This window comes from Vombatus ursinus, unplaced genomic scaffold, assembly GCF_900497805.2.
Source record: "Vombatus ursinus unplaced genomic scaffold, bare-nosed wombat genome assembly UNPS02014773.1, whole genome shotgun sequence".
Taxonomy (NCBI): domain Eukaryota; kingdom Metazoa; phylum Chordata; class Mammalia; order Diprotodontia; family Vombatidae; genus Vombatus; species Vombatus ursinus.
The window spans coordinates 43237107-43258999 of record NW_020954551.1 but is presented as its reverse complement, the minus strand read 5'-3'; positions in this window follow the sequence as shown (position 1 = coordinate 43258999).

The following is a 21893-nucleotide window of genomic DNA, read 5'->3' as shown; positions in this document are numbered from 1 at the left end:
AGCCACACTTTCCCTCCTTTTATGTGTACACTTGATTTTTTATCTTTAATTGCATTTTATTTTTTCCTGTACAATTGATTTTCAAAATCCATGCATAGGAGTTATGATCTATCTCCACCAAGTTTTATATCTTTTGACTTAGCCTAGCTAGTTCTATCCTATTGAGATCTATTTGGATCCTGATTCTTGTCATCCAACGTGTTAGCTGTCCCTCCTAGCTTTGCATTATCTGCAAATCTGATAAACATACCATTTGTACTTTCCTCCAAGTCATGGATAAAATATTAAATAGCACAGAGCCTAGGACAGATCTCTGGGATACTTCATGAGCAGCTTCTTTCCAGGTTAAAAACGGTTCTCTAACTACTCTTTGGGTCTGATAATTTGACCACTTCTAAATCTGCGTAAATATCATTACCCAGTCCAGGTCTCTTGTCCATAAATATAGGCTGAGATACTGACAAATACTTTGTATACCATTCCTTTGATTTACCAGTCAAGTAGCCCTGTTGTTATTTGTTGTTATGTTCAAAGAGGACCAAAATAACATCAAGAGTTGGGGTCAATGTACAATGTGTACAATGTTGATCATACCAATAGAAGCTCAGAACACTTTACCACAGGATGGCCACAAATCACCCATATGACCTCTTACTACACTATCTGGCCATGTACAGTTTCTCTATCAGCTTGCCTTGAATATTCTGACTTTGAATATCAGAACAGAGGATAGAACTAAGTGATGAATCTAATATTGTATTGCAGTCGAGTGCAAATTTATGAAAATGAGGACATTTGTGTTTTATTTCGCCAAGCTGTAGCCATGTGCCTAAAATTTGGAAAATGGGAGTAGTGGTGTGAAGGGATTGGCGAAGTCTCCAGGTCAGCTCCATCACTTTTCTTGGTTCTCTTTGAATTAAGGAAATATAATCATACTAGCTAATATGCCTGATCTAGCTTAAGGACTTGTCAACACCTTTTCTTGGTTGTTCAAAGGATTCTGATTCAACAGCCACAGAGAAATCCCTGGATTTGGGAATCATTTAGGTAGAGTTAGAATCAAGAATTTGGAGTTAGATTTGGAACAGGGGCAAAGGGTTAGGATTATGTGACAGAGGTAAAATTGTATTGTTCAGACATGGGGCTAGATTGGTTGGGGGTCAAAATTAAGGTTAGGGCTTAGAGTTAGGGTAGTGGGTAGAAGTTAAGTTTAGTTTTAAAAGTGAGGTTTGTGGCTTAGTGAAGACTTTTGAATTTAATTTAATGGGATAGGATGAGATAGGATAGGACAGAAAGGTTTGGTTTTATTGGAATTAACTGCTGTGGAAGAGAAGGGAATCAGATGAATTGGAATGAGATAATTGAGAGGCCAAGATATTGTAATGGAAAATAACACAAGATTTGGAGTCAAAGGGCCTGAGTTCCAGTCCTTACTTTGCTAATTACTGCCTGTTAACTTTGGGGAAGTCATTTAACTTCTCCAGGCCTGGTTTTTCAGCTGTAAAATGAAAAGGAGTGTGTGTGGGGGAGTGGGGGGGGGGTGCCAGTGTGTAGAACTGTGACTGAGATGATGATAAGACCTTGCACACAAGGAAGCATTGAAGAGAAGAGGATCAGAAAAGTAAAGCTCTAGAGAGGACTTGTTAACTCTAAGTGTGCTAAGGACTGCTTTGTGGTATGTAAGAATATATGCTCCCCGAGGGCAGAGTCTTTTTTTTTTTTTAATTGTTTTGGGAGTAGTAGGTACTTAATAAGTCCTTATGGCAGTGAATTGAGTTGGAAGGGGTCGGACTTCTTCTCCACGGCCCTAAGGGTAGTACAAGGAGCAAAAAGCCAGATTTAGGATGCGTATACAGAAAAAAAAAAAACTTAATAATTATAACTTTCCCAAAGTGGAATGAGAAGCCTCAGGAGGTAGTGCATTTTCCCTTCTTAGTGTTAAGTAAAGGCTAATTGACCACTTGATAAGAAGGTCACCGAGAGTATAACAGCTACAAAAGGTGAACTAGATGACTTGGGAGATCCTGGCAATTCTGAAATGCTAAGCCTAGATTAATGAATTTATTCCATTAAATTGTAAATTCCCTGAGGGCAGGGATTGTCTTTTGCCTCTTTTTGTACCCCTAGCATTTAGCACTGTGCCTGGAACATAGTAGGAACTTCATAAATTCAGTAAGTACTTACTGTAGACCAGGTATCACGTTAGACTTCAGGGGGATACAAAGACAAAAAAATTTGTAGGAAATCATGTACACAGAAAATTAAATACAGACTATATACCAACGAGATACAAGGTAATTTCTAAGTACTAGCAACTGAGGATATCTAGAGAGATGTCCTGTAAGAAGTAGCAATGGTGTGAGCTTGCACAGAAGCAAAGGATTCCTAGAGGGGGTGATGAGGAGTGAGGTGCCATGCAACAAAAGGTGTCCAAAAGGGCACCTGCTGTAGGGCTACCATTCAGGATAGACAAGGGCTGGATATATAGATTGGGGAGCCATAGGGAGTTATCTGTGTAGAGAGAGTGAACTCATCATGGAAGTTGATAAGATCACCAAGAGAGAAAATATCAACAGAAAAGGACAAAGCCCTGGCACATACCCACACATAGGGTGAGGGTCATGGATAACATAGCCAACAAAGAAGAAAGATTGGCCAAATAGGAGGTAAGCCAGGAGAAAGCAGTGTCATGAAAACCCAGGTTGGAGACAGGGTCTAGGAGGAGGGGGATGATCAATTGTGTCAAATGCTGCAGAGCTGAGGACTGAGCAAAGACCATTGGATTTAACCATTAAAATATCACTGGAAATCTTGAAGAAATTTCATTTGAGTGATGAGGTTAGAAGTCAGATTGCAAGAGGTTAAGAAATTAGTAGGAGATGAACAGTGAATATAGCTTTTTTTTTTTTTTAAGAGTTTGGCTATGAAAGAGAGAAGGGATGGTAGATAGCTTGAGGTCTCTTCCAGTCCTAAAGCCTATTAACCCTTGAACTTGATGCTCAGAGTTTTGTATTTCCACGGTGCTATTCCTATACCTACCTACTCAGGTCTGGTCAGAGAGAACCTCTCCTCCCCACACCTTAACCTGATTAAATTCAGCCAAATGATACGCAGACTTATTTTGGAAATCTCTTCACTCTTCAGACAGCAAAGATTGAGAGTGATTTATCAAGGAGATGGAAGATATGAAAAAAGGAGGGCCTGGGCTACTCTGGCCTAGATTCAGATCTTTTCTGAGTTTCCCATATATTATGGAAGCAAATATCCATCCATGAACCTCTCCATTACCACTTTTATCTTCCAGTTGGGATTAGAAGATGAGATTTAAAAACCTTGTCTTGCTGTGTGACCTCAGATGAGTTATTTTTCCACCTGTGCCTCAATTTCTTCTGATATGGCATTGAGAAAATATTTCCCTCTTCAGTGGGCCTCCTTTGAAGAGGATCAAATGTCCTTTCTTAAAAAAAAAATTGATGCCTTTTTTTTTAGAACAACACAATCATTTTCAGATGTTTCCACCCATTGAATCCTTCCTTATAATAATAATTTTTAAAAAGTTAAGCAAAACCTCACAATAAAAGGACAGCCTATATAACACCCTATTCCTCCAGATTCCTCACCTCTCTGCTGAATAGAGGGATAGTTATTGCCTGTTCTCTGTGATGGAGATTAATCACTGCAATTGGCCTAAGCTTTTTAATATTGCCTATTATTACAGTATATTAGTCTCCTGATTCTGCCTATACAAATCATCCCGTGTTTCTCTGGATTATTCTTATTCATCATTTCTCATGGTGCAGTAATACACTATTACATTCATGTACCACAATATGTTTAACTAGGCATCCACTTTGTTTCCAATTTTTTGCTATCACAAAAAAGTGCTGCTACAAATATTTTGGTATATATGAGAACATTCTTTTCATCTGACATCCTTAAGGCATATACCCAGTAGTGGGATGGCTGAGACAAAGGATAGGAACAGTTTACTTTTCTCCATAATTTCAATTTTTTTCCCCAGAAAGGTTGGATTAACTCAGAGCTCCATTAACATTGAATTAGTATGCTTGCCTTCCTCCACCCAACCAACATTGCTGATTTCTGTCTTTTATCATCTTTGTCAATTTGATGCATGTGAGGTAAACTTTCAAAATTGTTTTAACAAGCATTTCTCTTATTATTAATAATTTGGTGCATTTTTGTGTGGTTGTTGATGGTTTATATCTATCTTTTTGGAAATTGTTCATATCCTTTGACTACTTATCTATTAAGCAATGGCTTATATTTTTGTGCCAATTCCCTTTATATCTTGGATATCACTAATATCAAAGGTAATTGATTCAGAGATTTTCCCACTGAACATTGACTCTTACTATAGCTATATTGATTTTGTTGATGCAAAAGAATTTTAATTTTATGTAATTGAAATTATTTTATTTTTTATAACCACCCCTAAACTTTTTTTTGTTAAAAATTACCCCTGAAATCATAGAGTTGGAATATCTCCTTCTTTTCTCCACTAAACTGCTTATGACTTTTGTATTTAGGTCACAGATCCATCTGGAGCTTATTTCGGTATATGTTAGAAGTTGCACTCTAAAATCATTTTCTGCCAAACTGATTTAAAGTTGTTGTTTTCTTTTTTCCAGAATAGGAAGTCTTTCTGAAAGAATTCAAGTACCAAGGAGAGATAGTCAGGATCATAGACAATTTAGCAGCCACAACTACAAAGGAGCAGAGAGCTTGGAACACACCATTCTAGAAGGTAAAATACATAGGCTGACAACTATGAGTAACTTACTCAGTAAAACTTGAGTATAATCCTATGGGAGAGAGAGGATTGGATCTTTAACAAAATGAAACACTCCTAAGAATTTCAGATGGGAAGACGAGAGCTGCAAAGAAACTTTGAAATATAAACACAGGAATCAAGAGAAACATAAAAAGGTAGAAATGAGCAAGCAATAAAAAGGGACTAGACAAAGATAAAATGTTTATATTTTAATATGGGGAGATGATACATGTGTCCCATCAGAACTCTGTCATCATCAAGGGATCATAAATCAAGTCGAATTAGACAGAGGGTCTCAGAGTGGTTCTATCAGATTTTGATGATCTTTAAAAAAGAATGGAAAATGAAGGGAAGAGGTAACACTGGGATGTGGTGAAGGGAAAGGAAGGATAGGGAAAACTGCATAATTGGAATGTGTAAGTAGAAGTTTATACCAACAAGAATAAAGTGATAAGGGGAATGAGAAACACTTGAACTTGGTTCTTACCTGAGCTGGTCAAAAAAGGGAAGAATACACAAAAAGAATTTGGCACAGAAATATAATTCACCCAACAGGGAAACATGAGGGAAAGGGGAGAAGGGAAAAAGGGGAATAAAGAGGGTAGATTAAGGAAGGGTTTAGTTTTAAACAAAACAAACTCTAACTAAAGAGAGTAGATCTGGAAGAGGGGCTTTAAAGAAAAGAAACTCATGCTGAAACATACTACCCACCTGCAAGTAGAAAGGTGATGAGCCCAGAGGACTGATTGAGACTTTTTAAAAAAGTACGGCCAATATGGCAGTTTGTTTTGCTTTTTTACATGTTTGTAGTAGTGGTCTTGTTTATCTTGTTTTGTCATGGTGGGATGGGAGTGGGGGTGGGGGAAGAAGTGGATTTTCATTTATTGAAAAAAATAAAATTAAAAAAAAGAATTAGCTTCCATTCAGCTATATCACAATTGGAACTTTACTGCAAAAAAGATCAAAGAAAGAAGAAAAAGTACAATAGTACAATAAATATTTTTTTTTGCATGTGTGATGACTAAGAACTGGAAACCAAAGAAATGTTTAGTAATTGGGGAATGACTGAACAAATTGTGGTATATGTATGTGGTGAAATATTATTGTGGTGTAAGAAGTGAGGGAAAGGATGATTTTAAAATGACATGGAAAGATTTGTACGAAGTAACACACAGTGAAGTGAGCAGAACCAGAACAATTTGTACTATTTAACATCAATATTAAAATGACCAATTTTGAAAGCTGTCAAACTGCTAATCAGAACAATGACCAACCTTAATTCCTGAGGACCCTATGATGAAGCATGCTGTCTACCTCCTGACAGAAAGGTGATGGACTCAGTGTACAGAATGAGATATACATTTTTTTTTTTATGGACAAGGCAAGGAGGGAATTTGTTTTGCTTGATTGTCTATTTGTCACAAGGATTTTGGTTTTGTTTTTGTTTTTCCAATGGGTAGGGGTAGGAGGGAGAGAAAATAGATTCATTAGGTTCATTAAAAACATATAATTTAAAAATAGGTAATCTTCCCTAGTAATTTGTATTTTGAGGTTTTCCCAAGACTGAGTTTGTCTCATTATTTCTGGGTCTTGATTATCTAGTATATCCCACTCATCTACTCAAATGTTCTTGTTCCTGCAGCTCTAAATGTCATAACCAAGACTCTGCTAGAGACAGGCCAAAACATATTGAGGATAAGCACTGGAAGTGGCTGGAATTTAGAGACCGGTGAGACCTACAAAGACTGGGAGTCGGGGGGAGGGGGGCAGAGAGTTGGTCAAAGCACATGCAGTCCAAGAAGCAGGCTCCATCCAGAAGTAAAACTCCATCCAGGTGGGCAGATGGCATTGGGGAGCTGTGGCTAATGAGCACCTAGACACAGAGGCAATACCAAATCATTAGCCATATTGGTGAGTGGAGAGGAGTAGAGCAAAATCCTAGGCTCAGGGGATATGGAATATCACACAGACTCAGGCCTGAGGAAGGATGGACTAGACATGGACCCTGCTACTAGAATTGGGACACCAGGCTGAGGGATTGGCCACTGGGAATAAAGCCAGAGTTCAACTTCTAGAGCCAGGGGCAGTCAGAGAAGGACCAATGGCTGACAATGCTGAGCTAGCTGCCTAGGGTTTCTTTTATGTCTTAAAATTTCAAAACTCGACTTTCAGGTTGAGACCAGGACTGAAGCTACAGGTGGGGGTTAAATGACCCAGTTATGCTGGTTAGGAACAGGGTGCTAGAAAGACCATTACACCGAAAGAGATCTGGCTACTTTATTCCACAAAGGGAGGGGCTCTCCCAGGGATGCAGGTTATCCTGATTAGAGTTTTGGTTAGCCTTCCCCCTCCCAATGCACTTACATTTTTCCATTCCCAGAAAGACATCAGCTAGGTGGATGACATTGTCATCTTTTCCAAAGGGCCCAGGATAAATTCCATCCTTAGCTTGGGGGAGGAGCCTACTCCGTATGTCAGACCCTTCCGTAACCCTTAACGCTAATGTAAACTATCATTCTATAATTCTCCTACCACTGATTCCCAAGAGAGATGTGATCTCTCAATCTCCCAAATAGATCACAAAATTCTCCTAATTCCCCCAGATGCCTCCAGCCAACTGCTCCTTTCTGCATGAAACCCTGATGCCTCATCTCTCCTGCCCCGGTTAAGATATCAACTCTTTGGAGAGTCACACAGCCTGCTTTATCAGTCATTGACACCTCAGCGCAAAACAGTTTATCTGACTCCTCACCTTCTGAATTTTTTTTTAAGAGGGAAAAGGACAGCATCAAAGAAATGGGAGGCCTCAGACTCACAGACAAAATTCCCTACCTCCTTCAGCGTAGCTTTTGGGGAAAAGGATGCTTGCCCAGATGATGTCCAGAGACTGACTGAACTGGGAAAGTGGGGAGACCGGTGTGTGTGTGGGGGGGGATGTATCAGATGGTTTTAGGAGCTAAAGCGTTGAAACGGATCTTAGGGACCATCTAGTCCAATTCTCTCATTTTACAGATGAGGAAACTGAGACCTAGAGATGGGAAATGACTTTGCCTCAGCTGTGGTCACCCAGTGAGTCAATAAGGCAGAACCAGGACTAGATGTGGAGCTCCAGACTCCCGTTCCACGACATCACAAGGATTCCTAGAGCCGAGTAAAATAGAGCAGTAACAGGGCCCAGGCTTCTGAGCATCCTTCGCCTCCTCTCCCTGACTGACAGGGGATTTGGCCGCAAAGCCGCGGCGTCCCCCCAGCCCCCCAGTCAGCTGGCGGTATGCAAATGACCTGTCAGATTACAATCTGCGGGGCCCAGATAACCGAGCATCTCCATGACAAAGGCCGAGCCTCGCCCTCCTCCTCCTAGCCGCCAGGATGTTTGTTTGAACCTGGGGGGGGGGGGGGGGGGGGGGGGGGGGGGGGGGGGGGGGGGGGGGGGCTGAAGGGGAGTCGGGGAAGGCGGCTACTAGAAGGGCAGCATTTAGGGGGATGAGGGGAGGGGGAAGGGGTGATAAGGAGGGAGAGGGGACCTGATGAAGAGGGGAAGCAGGAGCTCCCCCAGCCGCCCACCCGGCTTCTATCCCCAGCTTCCAAGCTCTGCCCAGAGTTGGTCTCGTTGGGATCCGGCTCCCTGGGTCCAATTCTCTGGCCCCTGACCCCTAAGTCTGGCCGGGCTGGTCAGCAGCCAGTGCCTCCTAGTTCCCGCCTCTGGCCATACCCAATCCCCTAGCCCCGACCCTAGTCCACAGCCCCTGCTTTGGCCTCTCAGCCTTCCTGGCCTGGCTTCAGTTCCCAAGGCCCAGCCTCGGGCCGCCAGCCCCTCTCCCTTCCCTGTCTGGCCCCCCAGACCCGTTCTCAGCCTCTCAGGTGCTCCGGGTCCCCCACCCCATCCCACCCGTCAGGCTTTGGATCTCTGCCGTCTAGCCTTCAAGTCTGCGATCCACAGATGTCCCAGGTGTGGTGGGGCGGGGTGCGGCTCCAGGTCCACTAATTCCCAGCCCCCAGCTCGGTCCGCGAGGCTGACCTCAGCCCGGACTTCGCTGGGAGCGTATCCCTGCCTCCCCATCCCCTCCATACCTCGTGGCAGGAGGGAGCGCGGAGCCCGTGGCTGGCTAGGGGTTCAGCCTTCAGGCCGGGCCAGACCCGTCCTGGCCTGGCCCAGTAGTGCCAGGCAGCCCCTGGCGCTCCCGGCCCGCAGCTGCCGGGCTCTAAGTAAACCGGCGGCCCGTGGGGGCGGGGGCGGGGCGGGGGGGGCTAGGACTGGGGGCTGCATTCTCCCGGCACGCGAGCCGGCCGCGGGGAGCTCAGCTGTATTTACTCTGTGAAAAGGGCAAAGAAAAGGAGGCCAAGGAAGAAAGCGGCTTCCCTTCGCCGGCCGCGCAGCCGGGGAGGGGAAACAAAGCTCGCCCATCCTCGACCCAGCGCCCTCTCCCCGCCCCCCACCCTCAAAGGCTTGCAGGTGGCGTCCAGGGCCGGGACGCGTGGGGAATGAGCAAGTGCATGCGGGGCAGCGGGGCGGGGGAGGACCTGGGCCGTGGAAAGCGCCCTCGGAGATCTGGGGACCCAGAACCGGGGTGAGGGGGCATCTTGACTCTGCTCTGGCACCGATCACCTGTGTGACCTTGGACAAGTGACAGTCAATTTCTGGGCTTCGGGTGTGTCTTCTGTAAAACGAAGAGGTTGAACCAGGGGACCTCTAAGGTCCCTTTATGACTCTCAAGTCCTCAGATTTCCATCTCAGGCAATGTTGTTACGTTGAGGCTGGAGGGGTGCTGGGGCCTCTCCTTGGATAAGTTCATGGGAAATGTTATCTTTCAAGACCCAGATTTAGACCCTGGGTCCTCTGACTCCAAACCCAGCTCTCTATCCCACTTTCCCTGGAGTAAATCTTGGTACAAAGGAAAGAGCACTCTGATTCTGGAGTCGGAGAATCTGGATTCGAATGTCACCCCTGACAAAAACTACCTGTGTGATGCAAGGCAGTCACAACCTCCCTGGGCCTCAGTTCCTCCATCTGTAAAGTGAGAGAATTTAGCTAGATGACTTCTAGGGTCCCTTCCAGTTTTACATCTCTGAACTGGAGATATTAATAAGGATGGTTTCTATCAAACAGTGGAAACTTGTAGCCCTCAGGGATAGTGTTTCTGACTCCCTGCTAGCTCAGAGCAGCCCCTTATCTCAGGGAAGGGGGAGTGGTGGTTTCTAGTCCTACTTTTCCAATAAACCCTACAAGGGGCCTCTTACTGACAACTCCCTGCGGGGGTTTCCTCTTGAAGTCCCTGAGACTGGAGTGGCTGGGACTGATGGAGGGTAGGGGGCAGAAGGTGCTATGGGATATCAATTTCCTGAATTGGGCATGGCTTAGCACGTCTCCCTCATCAGAAATACATGCACAGAGCAGGCATCAGTCAGGAAAGGAAGTATGTTGTTGTGGGAAGAAGACAGACCTTCAAGCCTGAAGATCTGGGTTCCAGACTCTGTTTGACCATTATTTACTTACTATGTGACCTTGAGCAAGCCTCTGAACCTCCTTTTCATCACCTGCAAAGTCAGAGTTTAGCCTCAATTGCTTTTGCAGTGTCTAAGCTTTTCCTTTTCCAGCCCATCTTTCAAAATGCTTTCACATAATCCTCCTAAAGTATAAGGCTCAATTGCAAGTCATGTCATCATCTCCCTGATGTCGCTGTCCTCTTTGAGAATGTAGGACAAACCAAACACACACAAGGCTAGCCATGACACTCCTCTACTCCAAAAACCATTGGGAGCCTTCTTGTTGCTTCTAGGATAAAATGCAAATTCCTTAACCTAGCATTTCCAGCTCTCACCTCTCTCTCTGGTCTTATTTCCCATTGACCCGTTTCACATACTCCCTCTTCCAGTCAGACTGAACCACTATCTATTTTGCATCTTGTTTTGCTGTGTCCGACCTTTGTGCATTTGCTCGTCATCCTCCCATGCTCAAATGTATTCCTCCTTCATCTTTACCTGTTGAAATCTTTCCTTCAAAGGCCAGCTTCCTCTATGGAGCCTCCCAAGATCCTTCCAGCAAAAAGTGTTCTCACCTCAAATTTTCCTAGAGTACTTTGTCTGGAGTTCTCCTTTTATTGCACCTATTTGTAATAATGATAATAATTAGTAACATTGAGAGATCGTGTGGTGTGACGGGTTGGAGAGCCAAACTTAGAGTCAAGAAGACTCAGATTTATCATACCTTTGTTACTTACTGGCTTCGTGATCCTGGATAAGTCATATAACTTCATAGTGCCCCTAATAATACTCTGAGACTAAGCATCAAAACAGCAGACAATCTACATTGATAGGGGAAGTTTTCTTACCAGGGAACTCTCAGGTATTAACAAAATAAAGTAGCAATACTGTGTTGCTTGAGTGAGTATAATAATAATTTCTATAACTTTAAAGTTTGTGCTTTCACATACATGTCTTCACTGAATTCTCACCACAACCCAGTGGGGGAGGGGCCATTGTTACTCTCATTTTACAGGCAAGGGAACTGAGGCTCAGAGAGATTAAATGACTTGACCCAGGGTCACAGAGCTAGTGAGGTGGGTATTTGATCCTGGCTTTCTTCTGACTCCAAGGCTGATATTCTCTTTCTATCTCACTGCTTCTCTCTATGTCGTCAGGACTGGGGAGCCCCCATCCCTTCCCAGATGCAGGACCCTTCCCTTAGGTTGAGCACCAAATGCAATCTAGACTAGCATCTTTCCAGAGGGGAGTGTGAGTGTCCAGTCTGCTTCCCCATCCCCCATCCCTTTAGCAAGAGGGTCAGACAGGGTCCCTTGGCCTTTGTGAATAGCAGAGTCATAGGATCCCCACAGAAAGACCACCTCTTCCTTGGTGGTCCCCAACCCTCCCCACCTCCCATGTGGGAACTGCAGGTTCCAGATGGGAAGATAGAGAGGGGGGTGGAGGGCTACAATGACTCTTCTCCCCCTCCCTTAGTAGAAAAGTGATTTAAGGAACAAGGAGAATTTCCCCAGACCAATGAAAATTCCCAGTAAGGACTAAAATTCTTTCCTTCTTTTGTAATCTCAAGGCTGGAATCCTCCCAAATAGATTCATTTGGGTTGACAAGAAGAGTCATTCACACCCACCTATAAGTTAGTTTAACCAGTTTGCTTCTTAACACCTAGGAGAGGACTTCTATACTGGAGACACTGGAATTCTGATGGGGAAATGATTGATAATTTTGGAGACTGGGACACAGTAGGGAAGGGCAGATCTGAGTGGTAAAAAGAGTTGGAGGCAGCTCTAGAAGGTTGGTATACACAGAGTGGGGTGGGGTTGGGGAGTGAGAGGTCTGAAGGGGGACCTGGAGGGGGCAGAGAAAAGGAGCTAGGAAGGAGCTGAAGACAAATTTATATGAGCAAAGCCTAGAGATGTTCTCTCCCCTTGGCCATTAGCCTTCCTTCATGGCACAGTTCAACAATCATGTAACTCCTGTTTGATCCCCATCCCTTCCCACACCCCAGCTCCATTGTCCTGCTTGGAATGGGGTTTAGGTCCCAGGCTCCCAGTCTTCCAAATGAGGAATGCCTCTTTCCTCCTCCAGCCCTCAGACCTGCCACTTGACTCCACTTGAATAAGTTCCCCTTTCTCTCTTCCCTATCCTTTACCTGCTGAATTCCACAGGTACACTGTATCCATACCTGGGCAAGGCTTCCAGGGCAAGCTTGAGGTTACCTGTGCATAATTAGTCTGCATTTTATATTAACCTTGGCTAGACACATGGACACCTTACAGGGAACTCTACTCATCCTGCCACTCATCATCCTCACTTAGCAACTTCCCTGGTTGGAACCAGAAGGGACCTGAGAAATTATAGGAGATGGAAGGGACTTCAGTGGGCATTTATTCTAGGCATCTGCAACATTCATCAATCAATCAATCAACAAGTATTTATTAATTGTCTGCCATTTGCCAGGCCCTGTTCTGGGCTTGGGGGGTACAAAGACAAGAAATGAAATGATCTCTGCTCTCAAGGAGTAACATTCAAGGGGGGAAATGGTATATACATATGTAAGTATATAGGGAGAAAATTATGAAATCAATAGGTGGTAGTTAGGGAAGGAAGACGAGCTGTTGAGGTGGAATGGAAAGGGCTTTACTTGGAAGGAGATATCTGAACTGCATTTTGAGGGAAGTGAAGGTCACAGGATAACAATAATAATAGCATTTACAAAGTGCTTTAAGAACATTTTACCTGGTATCTCATTTGATCCTTCCAACAAACATGGGAGGTAGGTGCCATTATTATTCTTTTACTGATGAGAAAATTTAGGCTAAGGAGAATTGAACTTGGGTCTTCTTGGCTCTTGGTTCAGAACTGTGGCTACATCATCACCTAGTGTCCCAGACTAGGGTTATTGATTTTAGAGGTCATTGAGCCTTATCCTTTTATTTTACAGATGAGGAAGCTGGGGTCCTGAGAGGTTGAGTGGTTTGCTCACACAGTTAGTAGTCATTTTATGAGACCCTGGGAAGTTGTGATTTGCTCAGGGGACGCCTAGCCAGTAAAACACGTGATCAAAACGCAAGACTCCCAACCCTCAGTCCAGTCCTCTTACAGTTGCTTTCCCTCATTGACACCATCACTGTGGTCAGTAATGAATGAATACAGCTTTACTGAATGCCTACCTACCTGTTTTGTGCAATGCTTGGGGCTGGGCAGCTATACATTGTCACCAACCATCTTTATCACCATCACTAAGCCTTTTTGGAACTCAATCCACTACCCACTGGAGACTTTTTGGAGCCTATCTCACAGAGAAGCCAGAAAGAGTTGATTCTTCTAGGGAACCTTAGTTAGTGATCCCACCAAAAGATAATTCCCCTAGCTTTAGGTACCCAATAGAGCCCAGGCTGGAGGGTGGTTTCAGGTTACTCTGGGAATTAATCCTATTATGGGGCAATCTGCAGGACCTTGTAACCAACCATAATGAGAAGAAAATGGGACTTTTGGAAAGCGAACGACAAAGTGTTTCTCCCCTCACCAGCCCTAATATGTCAGGCCCTGGCTCCTGGTAGCACTGAGAAGTCACAAGATTTCCCAGGAGGCAATGGGGCTGCTGTTAATGGTAATGTCAACATTTTAACTCAACCTTTTCTTGAAGCCAGGGGACCAAAGTTCTTAACGTGTTCATGTGTGTGCATGATTTCCAGGTTATTATTTTCAAAGGGAAGAGAGGCATCAACAGGTGGAGAGAACCGTGGTGCTAGTCTGTGCCTGTTGAGGAGACACAGCCAGCTGGTGGGGGGATAACATCTCAACCAGTCCTCCTTCAGGCAGCCCTGGGGCAGAGAGGTCCCAGCCAGAGCCTGACCCGGGCAGGAACCAACTGGCCAAAGCAGATAAAGTGGAAAGATCTGGGAAAGAACATTCCTTGGCCAAGGAGAAGATTTCTCTAGGGAAGCACCCTGTCTCCAAGGAGAGTTGTCTCTCCAAATTGAATAAAAGCAATAATTCACATTTCTAGAAGACTTTGAGGTTTTGCAAAGCCTGGTCCTCAGAACATCCCCGTGAGGGAGGGAGTGCAAATGTTACTGACCCCATTTTACAGACGTGGAAGCATTTACAAATGGCCTTTCCTAGATGATCTCATTTGAGCCTCATGCCAACTCTGAGAGGTAGGAGCAATGTAGCTTTATCCTAGGTCTGGTCATTCCTGTGAGTTCTAGCATTCAGGTAAAGGGACCAAAAAACAGCATGGTGGTCAACTATCAGGCAGGAATTTTTCCTGAGCATCTGCTGTGTGCTGAGAGTCCTAAACTAACCGCCTTGCCTGTTGGCTTCCTTTTCCTTCATCGGTTGGTTCAGTGGTTAGAGTACAGAGACAATTTTGCAGAGGCAGTGTGGTTCATTGGAAAGATCCCAGAGAACTCTAGCTAAATCTTGACTTAGTGTGACCTTAGCCTCTCCTGGCCTCAGTTTCCTCATCTGTAAAATGGGGGAGGGGGAAGGCGAATGAGGACCCTATGACCTTTGTTGTCTCTCCTATTAAAATGTGAGCTGTTGAGGGCAAGTGTTGTTTTTTTACCTTTCTTTGTATCCCAGTACTTAGAAGAGTGCCTGGCCCATAAGCTCAGTGCTTAATAAATGCTTATTAATGGACTCATCATGGGTAAGATTGCCATAAGTTAGCTTCATTTTCTTCCTCCATCAGGGACTGAGCTGTGACCTCAGTCATACCTGGTCCAAGTCCTAATTGTATCCCCTCAGCTTAGCCATAGATTAATTCCTATCCCTGGCCCCGGCTGAGCCCTGACCTTGGCCACCCTCAGCCTCACAGATGTGTAGCTGGCTAAAAGGGAGGGCAAGAGAATGGGGATGGCTCCGTTTGGCCCATCCCACTGTTGCACGGAGTGTGTGAGTCAGAAGTGTCATGTCATGGTGTGAAAAATGAACTATACAAATGACAGAGAAAGTCCTTCATAAACTGATCAAATAGAAAGGGGCAGCTATGTGGCCCAGTGGATAGAGCGCCAGGTTTGGGGTCAGGAAGACCTGAGTTCAAATGCCGCCTCAGACACTTTCTAGCTGTGTGACCCTGGGCAAGGCACTTAACCCAGTTTGCCTCAGTTTCTTCATCTGTAAAATGAGCTGGAGAAGGAAATGGCAAACCACTCTAGCATATAGTATCCAGGAAAACCCCAAATGGGGTCACAAAGAGTCAGACAGACTGAAAAGACTGAGCAACGACAATAAAATAAGACGGAAATGCCTCCTCATACTCACTCGTTGAGATTTAAATCAGACAAACACAGAGTCTAAGGATAAGTCTTTCCTCCTGTATCCTGTCAATTCCCCATACACAAAATTCATAGTTCTGGTATAATAATAATGACAGCTAACATTTATGTAGCATTTACTCTGTGCCAGGCACTGTGCTAAGTGCTTTACAAATATCATCTCATTTAATAATAATAATGATGGCTAACATTTATATAATGCTTACTATGTGCCAGACACTTTACAAATATCTCATTTGATCCTCAAAGCAACCAGCAAATGCAATTATCACCCCCATTTTGCTGATAAGAAGACTGAGTCAGACAGAAGTTAAGTGACTTGCCCAGGGTCACACAACTAGGAAGTGTTTAAAGCAGCATTTGAACTCAGGTCTTCCCAACTCCAGGCCAAGTGCTCTATCCACTGAGCCACCTGGCTGCTAGGCTTGGGGTTAGAAAACCAAGATTCCAATCCTGATTTCCCTCTACTCCTTCTGCGTCACTTTATCTTTCTGGGCTTCACTTTCCTTATCTGTAAAATGGGGATGAGGGGAAAGGGAGGAGTCCAGATCTGTATACTCTTGGGCAAGTCCCCTCATTTCTCTGTACTCCAGGTTTCTCATCAGTAAAAGCCTGGGCTGGCCTAGAGCAGGAGTCCTCACCCTTTTTTGTATCAGAGACAAGTACTTCCTTCTGTCAGTCTGGTGAAGCCTACGAACTCCTTCTCCGAATAATGTTTTAAAATGTATAAAATAAAGTATGTAGGATTACAAAGAAAACCAACTAAATTAAATTATAATTAATTTAATTTTTAATAATTAATTTTAATAATTAAATTAATTATAACTAAATTAAAATATAGTTACCAAAATATTTTTTAAAAAATAAGTTCACGGATCCCCAGGTTATCACCTTGCCTTCTCCCTCTTCTCCTCACTGGTTGAAATCAAAGATCAAAGGTCTTAATCTATGGTCCTGAGGTCTCTCAGGTTCTCTTCCGTTCTCAATCTATGATTCTCCTATATGATACTATGATGGTGATTTATCTTTCTCCCCGAGGCAACTTCCCTCACTAACCAGTCCACTCTATTTCCTATAGATAAGACTCCCTAGAACCTCATTTGGGCCATCTAAATGTTTAGGAAGTTGGGGAAAATTTAGAGCCAATGACTGTGTTGATGACAGGGATAAGGAGATTTATTTAGCAGACAAAATAATAAGGCTCCTTTATCTCACCTGTGAATGATCCTTTTACAATGTCCAAAGCCTTGTCACATCCATTGGGCTCCTCCCAACAACCTTGTGAGAGTGGCAGGGGAGGAATTATTATTCCCACTTGACAGATGAAGAAACTGAGGCTTTGAGACTCAAACTGATTTGACAGATTAAAAGACAGATTAGGGATTGAAGCCCAGGTCTCCTATTCCAGGCCCTGGGTTCTCTCCCACCCTCTCTCTCTTCCCCTAGTTTCCAAATCATCTATCCTTCTTCCCCCCACCCCCACCTGGACATTGCAGTAGGGAATAAATACAGGGCAGTTGGTGCTTTTTTCCTACCTAATCCCCCTTTCCTGACACAGACACACTTAACCATGTCCCCTTAAAGAACGATGGACAATCAGGGGTATTTTCACAGAAGACTGGACCTGCTTTTAAATGAGTTTTTAAAAAAGCCTCTTCTTGGACTCTCCTTCCAATTCCAGTTCCCAAGCCAAAAAGATAAACCCCAGAGCTCAGCGGACTCTGGGAGGGAAGACAGGGATGGGGTGTTCTGCCCCTCATACCTCTCCACCCCTACCCAGAATTAATAAATATAAACCTTGTCCTCCCTGGATCTGGCCAGATGCCAGTCAAGTCCCTTCTTCAGTGTTTCTTGCGGGGATTGGGGCTGTGGTAACCTTCCTCGATTTAACAGGGAGATTTCTAACCGGGGGATTGTCACTTTCTCATCTTCCTTGGAGTTTAAGGTCCAAACTATGATCAAGGTTAGAGCAACTCCATGACCAGGAATCTATTTCAGGAATCAATTCCAAGTTTAAGGTCTTAGATTTTTCTTGGATTTCTTGATCCAGGAAAGAGTGGTAAGTAGGACATTTAGTGCTAGGGAATAAAGAATTCCCTCAGCTGATGGGAGAGTCAGGATACAATCCACTGTGGTAGGGGAACAGGGCTTGGAGATAGAGAAACAGGTCACTTGGGTACCCTGATATGGGATTTTTTGTGGGGGAGCAGTGTGAGACGCGGAAGAGTTCACCCATCTCTCTGGTTTTTGTTGTTTACCTGTTTTCTGTCCTTTTAGACTCTTCCTGAGTTCATTTGGAGTTTTCTTGGCAAAGATACTGGAGCAGGTTTCCTTCTCCAGCTCATTTTACAGATGAGGAAACTGAGGCAAACAGGATGAAGTGACTTGCCCAGGGTCATGCAGCTAGTAAATGTCTGAAGCTGCATTTGAACCGTGCTCTAGCTGTTGCACTACCTAGCTGCCCCATTCATCTGGTAGCTTCCTATTTTAATTAATTTTTCTTATTAACCTGATGCTGGATTCTGCTATTTGAACCTCAAGCACTGTCATCTGATTTAAGTGCCTCCTAAATCCAATGTCCTGGGTCGATATCCCAGTTGTCTTGTCCTAGTTACAGCTCAAAGGAGAAGGTGTGAGGAGGAGAGACAGACGTAGTCCTATACTGGGCCTTCCTCAGTCCTCTGAGCAGGTTCTTGGTTCTGGAGGTCCTAGAGAAAGTGGAGTCCTCCCAAACTATCCACCCAAACAGTCCCAGACCTCAGGCTGGGGTGCAGGGGAAGGTATGGATTCTTTCCAGGAGAATTCCTTCTTTCCTTCAGGAAGGAAGATTCTCCCCAAAGATCTGAACCAGAGGCTGAGACACAGTCTGAGTCCAGAGTTAGGGGTCTTGACTGCTCTCCACATGTAGAATGAGGGTAGAGGTATTTTTGCCCTGGAAAAAGGAGTTTCTGAATACTGATTTCCCTAGCTCTACCCATCCTGCCCTTTGCCCCAAAGAAAGTCTTCAAGATCAGCCCCCTTCCAAAGGCTCCTGGGGACAGGGAGGGGGTACCTGCCTGCCCCACCCTCTCCCAGACCCTTGTTACTTCTTTGCCTTTCCAGGTCCCAATCTCTGGAAGGCATCCAGGCCGGCTGTGGGAGGGGGTCAGAGGAGCCTTTTGTGAAAACACCTGGTAGGCGGCTGTGAATTCCAACCATTTGGCTCTAAACAGTAGTGGGTTGAAGAATCTCACAACAGCTTTGTAGGAAAATAGAGTTTAGAATTGGAAGAGACCCAACCAACCCCCTTCATTTCCAGCCTTGGAGTGGTCAGTTCTGGGTTTGAATTCTGGCTCCCACCATGACTAGCTGTGTGACCCTGGGCAAGTCACTTAACCCTTTTAGGCTTTAGTTTCCTCGTGGGGATAATATAATACCAGCTAGCATTTATATAGTACTTTGAGATCTGTACTTTACAAATATTATCTTATCTTCACAGCTATTCTGGGAGGTCGGTGCTATTATTATCCCTATCTTACAGATGAGGAAACTGAGGCAGGCAGAGGTTAAGTGACTTGCCTAGGGTTACACAGCTAAGAAGTGAGAGGTCAAATTTGAACTCAGGTCTTCCTGTCCACAGACCCCCGCTAGGTTATGAAGGCGGGCTGAATCTATTAAGATGAAATTTAATAATATAAATTCCTTGAGGTCAGAGACTGTTTTTCTTGGCACAGAGTGAGTGCTTAATGAATCATTGTGGATTGAGTTATTGATAATAGTGATACTGATAATAGTGAAAAGCCTGAGTCCTGAAAAATCAACCTCACAAATACAAGGGAGGAGAAGCATTCCATCTGAGGAGGATCTGAAGAACTTAGTCAACCACAAGCTTCATATAAGCCAACAGCCATTTAGGGTGGGCCCCCAAAGGTCATGCAGTCTTAAGCATTAAGAGTGGTACTTATTGGGGAAGCTCAATGGTGCAGTGCATAAGCCCTGGAGTCAGGAGGACCTGAGTTCAAATGTGACCTCAGACATGTAACACTCACTAGCTGTGTGACCCTGGGCAAGTCACTTAACCTCAATTGCCTTACAAAAAAAAAAAAAAAAGAGTGGTACCTATTGCTCCAAAAGACAGAGGGGATAATGCTGCTGCACTCTGCCCTGGCTAATTCCCATGTGTAGAATAATGTATGCTTTTTTTGGGGGGGGGGGGTTACAGCATGCTTTAGGAATAATTGCTTGGGAAAGTTGGTGAAAATGCCTTGGGTTCATGCTCTGGGAGGATCAATAGAAGAAAGTGGGGATATTTATCCTGGAAAACAAGACTGGGGGTGATGTGATAGCTGTCCTCAAATATTTAAAGGGCTGTCAAGTGAAAGAGGGATTAGCAGAGGGAGGCAGATTTCAGCTGATGTTTGGAAAGCCTTCCAGATGATTAGAGCTCTGAGTGTAGAAAAGGCTAAGCCCTGAGGCAGGGTGTTCCCCCTCTCGAAGAAGTCAATGGAAGAGAGAATGACTGGTCAGAATTTTCCACCAATAAGTAAAAAAAAGCATTTATTAAGCTCTTACTGTATGCCAGGGACTGTGCTAAGCACTGGGGATGAAAAACAGAAAAAAAAGAAAAAAAAACAGCCCCTGACCTCAAAGAGCACATAGTCTAATTCGGGAGAATTGTGTATCAGAGTTTGTTCCTGGATGGTAAGTCTCTGTTGAATGTGTAGTTGCCAAAGTTCCAATTCTGAGGTTCTGTGATTTGGGCCAAGCTAGGATGCCCTTTCTGGCTCTGTGAAAATAATAGGATAAAGAATGAGGTTTGCTATAACCTTGCTGCACCCCCTACATATTGTATGTTCCAGCCATACTAAAAGGCTTTCTGTCTCTTAAACACTTTTTGCAATTTCCCAGATCCTTACCTTTACTGATGCTGTTCCCCCTGCCTGGAATGCCTTCCTCATGTCTCTGATTGTTGCAGTATGGCTCAGTGAATAGATTGACTACCCTGTCTAATCCTGACACTAGCTATGTAACCAGGGCAAGTCACTTACATTTCTCTGACTTAGTTTCTTATAAGATGGGAATGATAACCTATCTCACAGGGTTGTGAGACACAAATGAAATAATGAGTACTGAAAACTTTAATGTGTTATATCAATGTCATCCTTTAAAATGCAATTGAAATGCCACCTCCTCCAGGAAGCCTGCTCAGACCCCTTCCCTCCCCCATCCCTCTGAGTTGAGAACCACCTTTCTCTCCTGGGACATCACATAATATTTACTTCCTGGAATTCCCTAATGCACTTACCAAATAATATATTCATCTAAGTTTTCAACTCTGTGCCAGAGTCCAAGAATGCAGGGACTTTGTTTCATCTAAACTATTTCCTGTAGTACAATGTTCTCCTTTTAAATCTTACTTTTATTGATACTTTTTTGTTATTACATCATCTTTGTCTTAAAATTTGTTTATTTTATTTATGCCCCACCCAGAGAACCAACTCTTGTAACAAACAATAAAGAATAAAACAAAATTAAAAGAACATAATAAAAGAATAAAACAGAAATAAAAAGTAAAAACAGAACACAATAAAAGATAAAACAGAAATTAATAGAATAAAAGAATAAGACAAAGAATAAAAAAGAAATTAAAAAGAAGTGTTCAGAAAAACTAACCAATCTGTCAACCATGTCTGAGAATATAGGCAATATTCCACACCCCTAGTCTCTCACCTCTTTAAAGAAGGAGGAAAAGCTAGCCGGTGTCCCTGGAATAGTAGATACACAAGAATTTCAACTCACCAGTAGTCAAGTCAATTTAATTATAACCTTTAATTAACTGTAATTTTTTTAAACCCCAATTGCTACCCTCTCCTTTGAGAAAAAAGAAAATTCCAAGCAAACCAGCTGAAATCAGGGGTCCAGGCACCAAAATATCTTCTGAAGGATGCCTGAGGAGGGTCCATATGCAGAGAATGGACATGTAGAATTTGTTCCCTGAGGCCTAACACAGTCCCCCGCCGCAGAGAAAGATTCCATCAGGTCACCAGACTCTGAGGAAGGCCAGAACACCAGGAGCAGACAGCTTGGAAACATTCCCCAAAAGAGAGGTAGGATAGAATGTTATTCACAAAAGTCAACGTATTCAAAGCCCCCAGACTCACTGAGAACGACCGGCCTCATCCCAACGTGGGTTTCACCATAACACTCCTTGTTCCATGACTGGTTTCTCAAAGAGGTTTATTTATAGGTATCTTAGAATCTCAGCATTAGACAGAACCTCAGAATTCACAACTAAAGTGGAATTCTCTTTCCAACATCCTCAACAAGTGGTTATCAAGGACTGGTAGGAAGATCTCCA